Source organism: Lissotriton helveticus, chromosome 6, assembly GCF_964261635.1.
Source record: "Lissotriton helveticus chromosome 6, aLisHel1.1, whole genome shotgun sequence".
NCBI lineage: Eukaryota > Metazoa > Chordata > Amphibia > Caudata > Salamandridae > Lissotriton > Lissotriton helveticus.
The window spans coordinates 94125192-94138280 of NC_136067.1; the positions used below are offsets into that span (position 1 = coordinate 94125192).

Consider the following 13089-nt stretch of genomic DNA (forward strand, 5'->3'; position numbering starts at 1 on the left):
AGAACAAATAGCTCCCAGACAGATCCAGCAGACACATTTCACCACTCTAGAATCTCCCATCACGGAAACCGAGATATCTAAAGCTATCCAGAAACTGGCGAGAGGTAAAACCCCAGGGTCTGACGGATGGGCTCTAGAATTTTATGCTGTATTTAGGCATACTACCGCCCTCACTCCACGAAGTTGTGCTGGTGGTGCTTCTCAAGCCAGGCAAAGACCCGCTAAAGATAGGTTTGTACACACCCTATTCCTCCTGAACACAGATTACAAGATACTGGGCAGGAAGCTGGCCAACAGACTGCTAGAAGTCACACAACTATTAGTCCATACCGACCAAAACGGTTTTATACCCGGTCAGAACACCAGCCTAAACCTAAGCCAACTTTTCACACTCTTAGAATGGGCACGCACTACAGAAGAACCAGCAAGGATAGCCTACCTGGACATCGAGAAGGCGTTCAAAACCCTGGGGTGGGAGTACCTGCAGTGTTGGTGGGATATGGTATAGGCCCTAGGTTCCTGCAATGTATAATGTTGCTATATAACGTGCCACAGGCCTGTGTCAAGACAGGTTGTATGATTTTGGACTCCTTTAGCATTGAAAGGGGCACCAGACACAGGTTCCCATTATCGCCAATTATCTTTGCCCTATCAATGGAGCCCCTGGCCTGCACACTACGCAGCCTTGTAATTGGCTGGGATATCAGAGTGAACAACCAATGGCACATCATTTCGTTATATGCTGATGATGCGTTGGTTTATTTTTGGAGGCACCAGGCAGTGTTACACGGCTTGACGGAACTACTGGACAACTTTGGACGTACATCTGGCCTGAAGGTGAACTGGGGAAAATCTCTTGTGTTCCCAAAGACGCCTCTGACTCCAGAGCAAAGGACAGGCCTACCACATTCCTCATTCACCTGGTCCTGTGACTCCTTCACGTACTTGGGAGTACAAATATATCATTCACAAGCGGACCTAATAGACAGCAACCCGGATGGGGTGATCGCTAATGCCCGCTCCTCTCTAACATTCTGGATTAAACTGCCATTGTCCCCCATGGGATGCATAGCCATATCTAAAATGCTCCTGCTCCCCAGACTACTGTATTTCTTTGCAACCCTTCCCTTCTAATTACCAATTAAATTGTCCGTGACCTAAAAATGCTTCTAAAGTCTCTAATCTGGGGCAAGACCAGAGTCAGAGTCTGTATTACAAAACTCTATTTCCCAATCATGGAGAGCGATCTAGGCGCCCCTAATCACAAGTATTAATGTGCAGCTGCAATGGCCAATGCGGTGATTGGCAGGCCGAATACTACCAAATTGGGCCCCTGGGCACCCGGCCTACAACAGTCTACACTGCTGGAATGGCTGTCCGGTTCCAAGTCAATGATTCCGAAGGACCCGAGAAACATACTAATGTGTACGGCCCGCAGCTGCTGGTCCCGCTATATGCTACGTAGGCACTCACCCCCACCTTATGCTCCAGATCTACCACTCTGGGAACTTCCTGGTCCACACACTAGTATCGCGCCCAGAGTTGGCAGATTGGTCAACGGCGGGGTTAACCACATGGGTAGACTTTTTCGGTGGCTCAAATCTCTGCAACTTTGATACATTGTTGGACAATTATGGCATATCCCCTGGTTCCTGCCTACTGTATGCATCACTCACACACCAATTATTTAAGATGTGGGGCAACACACATAACAAACCTAAAACGTTCAGTTTATTACAAACACTTTTAACAAATGGAGCGGGTAGGAAAGCTATGACCACACTGTATAAATTGATGAGACCCATTGCCGCGCCCCTATTAGCACCACTCAGAGAATACTGGGATGTAGCACTGACAACCACACTAACTGATAAAGAGTGGACACAATGCATAGAGTTTCCAAAGATAATATCCGCTAATGCCAGAATTAAATATACTCAATTTAACTACCTCCACCACACGTACCTCACCCCACATAGGCTGGCACGTATGTAGCGAGCTCACCCGACATATGCCCTAGATGCCATGATTCTTACGCCACGTTTATTCATATGATATGGGAATGTCCCCAACTAACGGCGTACTGGAATGAGGTGGCCGCCACCCTCTCCGAGGCCACGGTCATGAAAATCAGGGCACAGGGTCCCCACTTCCTGCTAGGCATAACCAAGCGCAACAAACGCTGTAAAACCATTAACAAATTCAGCACCACGAGCACTAGTGTGGCTCTCTGACCTCCTCAAAGCACTAGTGGCTGAACATGAGCTGATGCAAGGCAACACTCTAAATACCACTATAGCCAACAACCCTCTAGACTGGCATAAATACCTAACATTTATAGAATCAAAACTGTACCCCACATCCTCCAACCAGAATCCTACTCAGGACCAAACCGCATCTCAGAGATAAAGGAACCTCAATATGACGGTCTCACCTTTCCCGTCCGCCACTCACTCGCATCCTCCCTTCTCTTCTTCCATCCCCCCAACCATCCATATTCTGCCCCACGAGGCGCCCATGGCGTGGCTCTACTTGATAACCCACAAGGTCAGCTCAACACTCAATCCCACCCCGCTCATATACACGGTCAACCCGATGTCCCCATTTAGTAATAGATGTACAAACTGCTAGGTTCATAAAGACACATCCAGCATTAAATGCTCATCATGTCGTTATCCTGGTGCAAGACAGATGCTAAAATGTTAAATGTTATGTTAATGGTGTTTATGGAACTACAGGAACTCACAGCTGCATCAATATTAGTCCAACGCTCATACCACAAACAACAGTTTGTTTTTCAGTATATGGCTGTAAAATTATCTGTATGACTCCCATCGCCCACGGGGCTGTGTAAGCAATACTGAAAATGAATAAACTATATTTAAAAAAAGAAAAGTTGGAATATGTGGGCTTAGATGGCAACAGTTGTATTGCACCTGTGATACAAAAGCGTGAAGCTCAGTATTTATACCTATATGTTAAGAGAGCATTATCATTACGAACTATAATTCCCTTATTTACAGATAGCACAAGATCAGGAGTTCTGATGCAATCTCACAACAATCCTTGCACTGCCCTGAAGCACTGGTGGGACCGTTTGTGGCATTCCAACAGATCACATTCTGCATGTGGTCTATTTCTCAAGAACTTACACATGTACCAGAAGAGGTGAATGAACTACAAATCATTCAGTTAAAGTGTAACGTAACATACATGAATGCAACTGGAAGGAAGCAGAATGATGTGGTGAAATGGGGAATTACTGGAAGGCTTCGCGATACACCTCACTCTTGACGTCACTCGAGGGCCTGGAGAAGAGAAAAGAAAAATTAACAGCGAGGAAGGAATAACAAACAAAAATGATCAGTTGCATCAAGAATTTTCAGTTCTATTGAGGATACTGAGGAAAGGATTATGCCTCTCTAACTTAACTGCAAAATGTTCATCAGCCAATAAAAAACATGACATACATAAAACTGCATTACTATGCCACAGTGTTCTCCGCTTGATTTTTTTAGAAGTTATTGTTCCGATTGCTCAAACACAGCGGGCCCGATTCACAGAACTAACTTAAGATAAAATCCTAAACTTACTACCATTTTGGTATTCACAGAAGGCACTCTCTCATTTTGGTATTCACAGAAGGCACTTACTCATTTTGGTATTCACAGAAGGCACTTACTCATTTTGGTATTCACAGAAGGCACTTACTCATCAATGAGTAAGTGCCTTCTGTGAATACCAAAATGAGTAAGTTACTCAGACATTATCCATCAGTGCACTCTCAAAAAAGAGGCACTGCACTATGAAAACTGCAGTCTGAATCTTTCCAACCTATACACAACAATTTCAAATGCTGAGAAAATAATTCACTGCAGAAATTGAGAATTATGAACTTTAAATATAAGTTATTGTATACTGTACAGCTGCGAGTGTTCGATGAGGGTGGCTCACACTCTTCTTTATACAAATCCTGAGGCAGTATAGGACTGGTTGGGGGCCAGAGATCTGGGATACGATCTGACCATTAAAGAATCTTAGGCTCAGAAAGTGGTTGGTGATGGTGTGGTGTAGAGCCTAGAGGTAGTGGCCGATTTCCTAGGTCACAGTCTAACAAAAGGAGGGTTATGATCCAATCTAATGACCATCCTAGCATGTTTGTTTGTTTTTATAACGGTTTAATCTCTTTATTTTCATGTAATTCTGACGTTCAGAAAGGGGTTGAGGGGGGAAGCCAGAGAAATCCAACAGATGCAGTTCATTGACGTGCACAAGTAAGACTGAAAGCTAAACCAAGTGGCATGGGGGGTCTTTTCACCAGCTACACAAGGAATGATCAGATGTAAGCCAGGAAATAAACTACAGCATCCCGCAATCAGCAATCAATCAGCAATCACTATCTTTTTCGAAGTCTTCCCGGAGCATGAGCCAAACTTCTCCATTGCACTTACAACATCCATGCCTTTTACGACGGAGCCAAATAGGACGTGCCAACCACGTAGTCCTGGTCCTGGCAGTGCAGATGAAGAATTGAGAACCGTTCGTGTTGGGCCCAGCATTAGCCATGGACAGAATTTCGGGCCCAGTATGTTTGAGTGTGAAGTTCTCGTCGCCAAACTTGGCACCATAGATTGATTTTCCACCGGTTCCATTGTGGTTCGTGAAGTCAACACCCTGACACATGAAATCGGGAATAATCCCATGGATGCACAATGCCTTAAAGCCAAACCCTTTTTCCATTGTGCACAGGGCTCTGAAGTTATCAGCTGTCTGTGGCATGACATCATCCCGGAGCTCCATTTCGATGCATCCCAAGCCGGCGCCATCAGCCATGACATTAAAGAAAACCCTCAAAACCATGGTGGCGATTATATGGGTTGAACAGTGTCGATGGGGACTGCTCGTCTGCTTCGATGCTCCTGCCTGGTTGAGAGCGCGAAGAGATGACCATCTTTGCATGATGAGTACTTGGTGGGGGTCAGATGAGACTAAATTATCTTTGTTTATTTACCTCTTCGCATAGCTTACAGTTAAGATCCATAGTGGAATCTTGTAAGTGATTCGATAACGGATTAAAGAGTGTGATAAAAAATATTGGGATGAAAGACATACCAGGCATTGGAAACACTGAACAGCTTCGGGACAGATGCATGGCAAGGGAGGGAGGGGGCGATTTTCGATAAAGTTATTATATTTTAATCAGACAGTACAGTTGATGATGCAATTGATTAGGCGACACGGATCCCCTGAAAACAAGTGCAGTGATGAGTGGAACGTAGGACACATATTGCATAGCCACGTACACTAGCATTCTTGACGTGGAACATCAGCAGGCTGGTGAACAAAATTAAAAGAGGGTCAGAATCCAAGGAACTGATGCACCATAAAGTCAATCTGGCAATCCTGTAAGAGACACACCAGAAGGGCATAAGTTGCCAGTTCACAGGGCAAGGGAAATATAAGGTTCTGAACCTGGCTACACAACAGGGTCTAGGAGTGTGGTGATATTACTTACAAAATGAATTGCCTTTCACCCCTCCAAAATTTGGACAAATGAAAATGGAAGATACAAAGCTATACTGGCGAATTGGGAAAGAAAAGCAAAATTGTTGATAAATGTTTATATCCCTCCGGGCCAGCAAAAGGATACCTTGCAAGTATTTACTCAATTACTAACGGATTTACAGGTCTGCCTCCAATGGCCTCCAATGGCTCTTACTTTGCAGGGCCATCTGAGAGGTATCATCATGGCGGAGATGGAGTAGTCTCTGCCATGATTAATCCTTATCTCCAGAATTAATTTGGGCCTTAAATCTTAGATGGCTCTACATTAGCATAATCTTGGCAGAAGGAGTGTAAGAATTGATAGCCCTGGACTCAAACAAGGCTTCTGATTCTGCAGAACAGCCATTTCTATTTGCCAATTTAGAAAAAATGGGACGGAGACCTAGATTTATAAATTGGATAAAATGTATTTATAATAAACCCATGGTAAAGGTGAGAACCAACGTGACACTATTTCTGGAGTTCCCAGTCAGTAGAGGTACACAACAGAGCTGTTCCCTGTCACCAATGTTGTTTGCACTAGCTTTTGAGCCTTTAGCAGAGTCGATCCTTAAAGATGTGCAACTACAGGGTTGGGTTTGGGAGGGAGGATGGGACAAAATAATATCCCTATATGCTCAAGAAATCTTCCTCTCTTTAGCTAACCCTGAAACCCCCTGAACTGGACTAAATAAAATATTAAAAATGTATAATAAATATTCTGGACTAAGTATTCACGAGGAGAAATCACTGATTTATTCTACGGGGAATGGATATCGGATGAGAACTTGCCATTGCCACTAAGTATGGAGACTCAACACTTCAAATGTTTGGGACTATGGATTTCAAAAAATGATAAAACACACTATGATGATAATTTAGCCTCCTTGATGCTGATTACGCTAAATGTAGTCCTTGCCTTACCTACTGAATGCAATACTGATGATCTTTTATTTGCCTGCTAAAAGTGGTAGAGTGGAGCAAAACAATTTTAAGTTATACTTACAATCAGTCATGGGTTAAAGGACCACAGACTCTGGACTTCTTTTGATGGGTTTATTATAAAGCCAAAAATAATTGAATATAAACACACCTTCATATCAGAGTATATAGGTACATGAAAATCAATACAGAGCCAAGTCTACGAATATAATTCACTCAGAATGAACGGCATAATGTGATGAACTCCAAAATCAAAATGTAACACAAAATAGAAGCTGAATCCAGTTCTCTTTTCATTGAGAAGGAAACAAAAGTATATTTCCCTACTCTGCTCTGAGTGAGGGTCCTGCCTATCTCCCTTGCATCATAACTTATAGGTGTCAGCACGTGTGTACTCACGTTAAATGGGTCAGATAGTTAAGGCTATGGAGCCGGGACTAGGATGCTCGTTCTCCTCTGAAAAATGCAGAAGTCCCTTCACACTGTCTCTATGCACCATACAAAAATACAATGTTCCTCCCCCAATACATCACATAAAAAAAACTTTTCAATTGCAACTATCTGTACTTTTCCATAGAAGCTGTGTTGTTCAGCTCCTGTTCAGTGGCCTTGGTTCCCAGATCAGCCAGACAAGAAAGGCGTCCTCCCTTTTTCGCCTTCTAGTCAAAGACATTCCGGGTATCTCCTTAAATCTAAGAATAACGAGGTCGAATTCCTGCACCTGCAGTGGGATGAGAACATGCTATCGTCGAATACAAAAAGGATTCATTTAATTAATTCTTGAGCAACCAAGGAGAATAGAAACTAACAATAACCTGCAATTTGGCCTACAATTCAGGCAACTTAAACTAAACACGAATTACATTGCATGAATATTATTTCATCCTGCCAATTATATATACAGGAATTATAGGTTTCTTTTAATACATACAGAGTCCTAATTAAATGTGCACACTACATTTCGATGTGGATACAACTTTGAATAAATGCATCTTAATAATTGTGAACCACTGCAAATGATAAAATACATGTGAGTGTGTTTAAACCATGAGTATAGTGCACCCATATAATTTAGAGTGTGGTAAGCGCTCTATCAGTTCCCCCCTCTTATGACTAGTATCATAACATCAACATATATCCACTTACAGTTTTCTCCTTGTAGAAGAGACTGACCTAAACAGAAGTTGCAGCTTGCCATCTCTTTCTAAATCTTTCTAACATTTTGAGGTGCTGATAATGACTGTCCTGCAGACGTTCCAATTGCTGCTCTTGTTTTTTCAAAACATTTTCATTGTGACGTGCTTTTTGTCATTTGTAAGCCTTGATAATTCCCAAAAGTACAATTATACAAATGACAGCTATTATGATAGGTTTCAAGATGTATCCCATTATTCCTTGTCCCAGATTTCCAAACCAGCTTCCAATCTTTCCAAATCCCTTACCAATTTGATCCCAAATTCCATCTGCAGCCAAATGACGTAAATCTTGATGTATCTCTGAAATATTACTAATATATTTCCGTATATCCCGGCTATTGTCAGGAATATACGTGCAGCACTGTTGAACTTTCAATAATTTACAGACTCCTCCGGCTTTTGCTAATAACACATATAGAGCAAGACGATTTTGAAGGACCATAGCCCTTTTCGAAACCATCTCTCCATCAACAAGTAATAAGATTTGGGCCGTATTCACAGAGAGCTTATCCACTATTGTTGCCAATTTTCAGATTTTCACATCATTCAAAATCATACCCACACTAGGTATCATGGCTCCAAACACATCTCCAACAATTTCTCCAGCACTTGCACCATGTTTTTCTCTGTGAACTCTTTTTCCTTCCAAGGGCCATCGACATGGAAGATTTTGGGAAACACTACAGCTAAATAACATGTGCCATACCAATTCTTGGGCAATTTCACATAAGCACTTTTTCCACACACAAAATACACATTTGGTACTATGGATAATTTAGCCAATAGCGCCTTTCTTATTGGCTCCTCAATTAAGAAAATGTGTTCAAAATCTCTCTCACCCACAAATATTTTGTCATAATATGTTGACGGGTGTCTAATGCACAATTTCCCTTTTTGCTGAAAGACCAAAGCTATTGGACCAGAACTTTCCATTGCCTTATGATCTAGTTCTTGTGTCCATGGGATAACCTTATGCTTTGGGTCTGGTCTAAATAACGTCTACCTGTGTCGATCTTCTATCTGATCCACAAACTTCTTTTCTATATCAGATAACATGCAGGTGAGATTGTGTCTATGAGCATATGATGTATCCAAAGAAATAATAGGCACAAAATACGTAGCCATTCTCTCTACCTCCTTATAGTAATCATATTTATTCATGTACTTAAAAACGGGAACTTCTGAGAGTACCACATCATAATTTGAAAAGTAGTACTCAAAATGGGCTTTACTATAAAACATGCTCAGCAACACACTACATGTAATACTATAAGTCACAGGTAAGTGATGATATCGGATGCCTTCTTCTAGTGAGGCTGGCAGTTGCATACACACATAACAGTCCTTCGCTTCCATTGTATCAACATACTCATACAAAAAACGAGCATATGCATTCAGAGTAAAATCACCTTTTGACAAATCCACATGCAACATCTGACTAGTTTCCCTAATCATATCACAGCCCGATTCACAGAACTAGCTTAAGACAAAATCCTAAACTTACTACCATTTTGGTACTCACAGAAGGCACTTACTAATTTTGGTATTCACAGAAGGCACTTAATCATCTATGAGTAAGTCCCTTCTGTGAATATCAAAATGAGTAGGTGCCTTCTGTGAATACCAAAAGGAGTAAGTGCCTTCTGTGAATATCAAAATGGTAGTAATTTTGGGATTTTGTCTTAAGTTAGTTCTGTGAATCGGGACCTCTATCTTTGGCAGGTGCACCCTCTCCTACGTCTGAAGCATGTGGAGTAGGTGTCACTTGTTCCCCATTCTTTTCAGCATCGGTAGACCCAACCAAAGATGTAACAATCACCACAGTTATGACAATAAGCACCACAACAATAAGGTACCAATTTTGCATTTCTGCTTGTGTCCTGACTTTCCAGACTCCATGCTGAACCTCTGTTAGGTTTCTTGAAATGCAAACAAAATCAACAAAGTCTCATTTCTTCTTTTCTTGCTTGATTTTGTGAATAACAATGTCTTTTATTTTGGGGTTTTCATTTGATTATTGCAAATTTCAGTCCGATAATACTAAACCTATTGAAGAGATGTAGTCAGCCCTAGTCCGCAGTTTTTCTTCTATTGAAAGTCCCTACTTTAAATCTTCTTCCACTTGGGCCAAGGTTATCTTCTTTCTAAGGCTAATAAGTTCTTCTTTGACAGTTCAAGCTTCATCGTTTATGACATTAGACCCAAGCATGGTAAGAACAAGCTGCAGAATCTCTCCCATTTCTTGTGCGGTAGGCTGTTGACCAAAGGTAGGGAAATCAACCTCGTTGACAATCAGAAATCGCAAACCACTAAGCCCTTGGTGATCGGGAACTGTCAGAGTCTGAATTCCGAAAGCATCAACTCCAGGGACTAGCAACTGAATATCAATTGTCAGAGTGCTATCTCCGTGACTCACTGTGACGGTCTCCATCCTCCCGGATCTCTCCGGTGTCTGCATCTGCAGCCAGGTACGTCCACTCAGGAGGAGCATACTTTTGCAACAGTACCCTTTCTCTTCTGGATAGTCTTGGACTGTCCCGTCTTTCTTCTGTTTCACTTTGATCTGATTCAGATGTTTCAGGAATGGGAGCAAGATTTTTCTCAGAGGCAAGCTTTATGTTCAACCTTTCTTTCTTGTTTGGCCAATTTGGTCCTGCAGCATCTGCTCTCTTCTCTTCCTCTTGATCTGATTTTTCTGTACCAGGTTGTTCACTCTGATCTTGCTCAAAGTTCACTTCTGCAATCTCATCTATTTCAGAATCTGAATTCAACTCTGGAGATATTTGATGTATTCGTTCTTGCTCAGTTGATTGTTCCACCTCATCAAGAGTTCTCACAATCTGACCTATTCGTTCTGAGTCTATTGCGTTCTCAGTTAAACTTCTCGGAACAAGGGGAGTCATGTCCTCAACAGGTTTTAGGACTCTACGAGTATGTGAAGCGTGGATCCAGTTTGGAAATCCTCCACACTTCACCGCTGTACTTGTGACCAATATCACCTGGTAGGGTCCTCGCCAGCGAGCATCATGACAGCTCTTCCTCACGTGCTTTCGGACAAGCACCCAGTCACCAAGGTTAAGATCATGCAGCAGGTCTCTCGAGGTGGATGCAGTCGCAGCCTCGACCTGCTGGGACACAGAATTAACCGCATCAGCTAATCCTCTACAATCATCCAGAATCAAATCATCTGTGATGTTTATCAATGCTGTAGCTGGCACCATAGACAATCGTATAGCTCTTTCCATCAATATTTTGTGGGGAGAGAGCCCTGTCCTTCTATCAGGAGTGCTACGCAGACTCAGCAATACCAACGGCAACACATCTGGCCATTTAATGAAGTTGAAGAACACACTTTTGACACCCTCATTTTGATTGTGCCGTTAATCTGTTCTACAAGACCAGAAGCCTCAGGCCTGTAGCTACCGTGTAATCTCTGATCAATCTTCAAAGCTGTAAACAATAATTTCATAATTTAGCCTCATCGCTGCTTCAGAGTTTCCCCTGCTGTGCTGGATAGCAATAAAAACGGGTGTGGTCATGACGAGCTCAGCTCGTCATAAGCACACGAGCACTGTGCTGCATGACAAGCTGAGCTCGTCATGAGCACGGAAGGGGTTAATTATGAAAGTGTGTTTCTCTATCTGCCTCTACCGAGGTCGGAAATCCAAACCGCGGTATCAGTTCCCTTAAGAGCAGTTTTGCCACTGTGAGACTGTCACATCGTCTAGTTGGATATGTTTCAACCCAACGTGAAAAGATACACACCACAACCAAAATATATCTCAGCCTATTGCATCTTGGCATCTCAATAAAGTCCAATTGTATCCTATTGAAAGGACCTCCTGATCTTCCAATGTGGCTCATTGCAACTACAGTTCTCTTTCCCACATTCATTTGTTGACACGTAACACACCTATGACACACTGCTTCAGCATGTATACGAAATCGTGGGTTAAACCACGTTTGCCTAAACACTCGCTCCATGGCATCTCTCCCAAGATGAACTGCACCGTGAATCTGCCTTAGCCATTGGGCTCAATAGACAGTTGGGTAGTACTGCTCTATAGTCTGTCGACCCCCAAATGCCATCTTCTCTCTTTACACAGCCTGCTCTAACACATGATGCAGCTTCCTCCTCTGCCTGATACCTCATCCTGCAGCCACTTCACCTCATCCCAAGTATCGGCTACAGCTAACATCATGCTGAACTCGGTCTCTTCTGTGCTCTCTCCTACATATTCACCATTGAAAATACAAGCACGTATAGCACAAAAACGAGCTACATCATCATAGTTATTTCCTTTAGTAACAACGTCCTCTCCCTTCCCATGGGCTGCGCATTTTACCACTGCAATCTCTCTAGGTTTCTATAAAGCCTCCAGTAGTTGGTGCACATATTCTCCGTTACGGATAGGGGATCCTGAGGACTTTAAAAATCCCCTCTGTGACCATAACGGTCCAAAATCATGAAACACTCCAAATCCATATTGGCTGTCCGTATAGATAGTCACTCGGACTCCATCAGCAATGGTACAGGCACGTATCAGAGCAATAATCTTGGGCACCTGAGCAGAGTATATTCTTTTCAAACAGGCAGCTTCCACCACCCCCAAGATGGTGCACACAGCAAACGCTGCTCTCAGACACCCTTCATTGTCTCTTAAGCATGAACCATCAACAAAAAAGATCAAATCGGATTCAGGCAAGGGTTCATCGACAATGTCAGGTCTGGGTTTGGTAGATAGCTCAGTAACATCTAGACAGTCATGCTCTTCACAATCTTCTACTTTCTCTTGCGGAAGTGGCAACAGTGTAGCAGGGTTCAAAGTGGTAAAGCGTTTTAGAGTAACATTTTCAGAAGCCAATATAACCTGCTCATACTTTGTAAGTCTGTTATTTGTTAAATACTGTGTCTTAGTTCTTGTCATTAACAGTTCTACTGAATGTGGCACATAAACAATCAGTGGGTGACCCATCACTATGCTTTCACATCTTTCAATGCGGACGCCTGTTGCAGCAACGGATTTGAGACATCCGGGCAACGCATAAGCTACTGGGTCTAATGTAGCGGGAAAATAAGCCACTGGTCTACGGGCACCTCCATGTGTCTGTACAAGGACCGCTAACACACATCCTTCCTTCTCACAGCAGAAGAGCAAAAACGCTTTGTTGTAATCTGGCATTCCCAGAGCTGGGGCGCGACATAGGCTCTCTCTCAGCTCATGGAAGGCTATCAAGCATTTTTTGTCCCATGGTACTGGATCACTAATGTCATTTAGAGTCAACCTCAACAGTGGTTTTGCTTGCAAAGGAAAATTTGGGAACCACTGTCAACAATAGCGACAATTACCAAAAACATGTGGACATCTTTCTGTGTTTTTGGAGTTCCCATTTGCAGAATCGTCTC

General features: G+C 42.7%; 2 pseudogenes; both read right to left on the minus strand.

The window, feature by feature from the left end:
- Positions 1 to 4382: 4382 nt before the first annotated feature.
- LOC144761231 (peptidyl-prolyl cis-trans isomerase pseudogene) lies at positions 4383 to 4860 on the minus strand (annotated as a pseudogene).
- A 2934-nt stretch (positions 4861 to 7794) lies between these two features.
- Positions 7795 to 8615, minus strand: LOC144762196 (endogenous retrovirus group PABLB member 1 Env polyprotein-like; annotated as a pseudogene).
- Positions 8616 to 13089: the final 4474 nt, after the last annotated feature.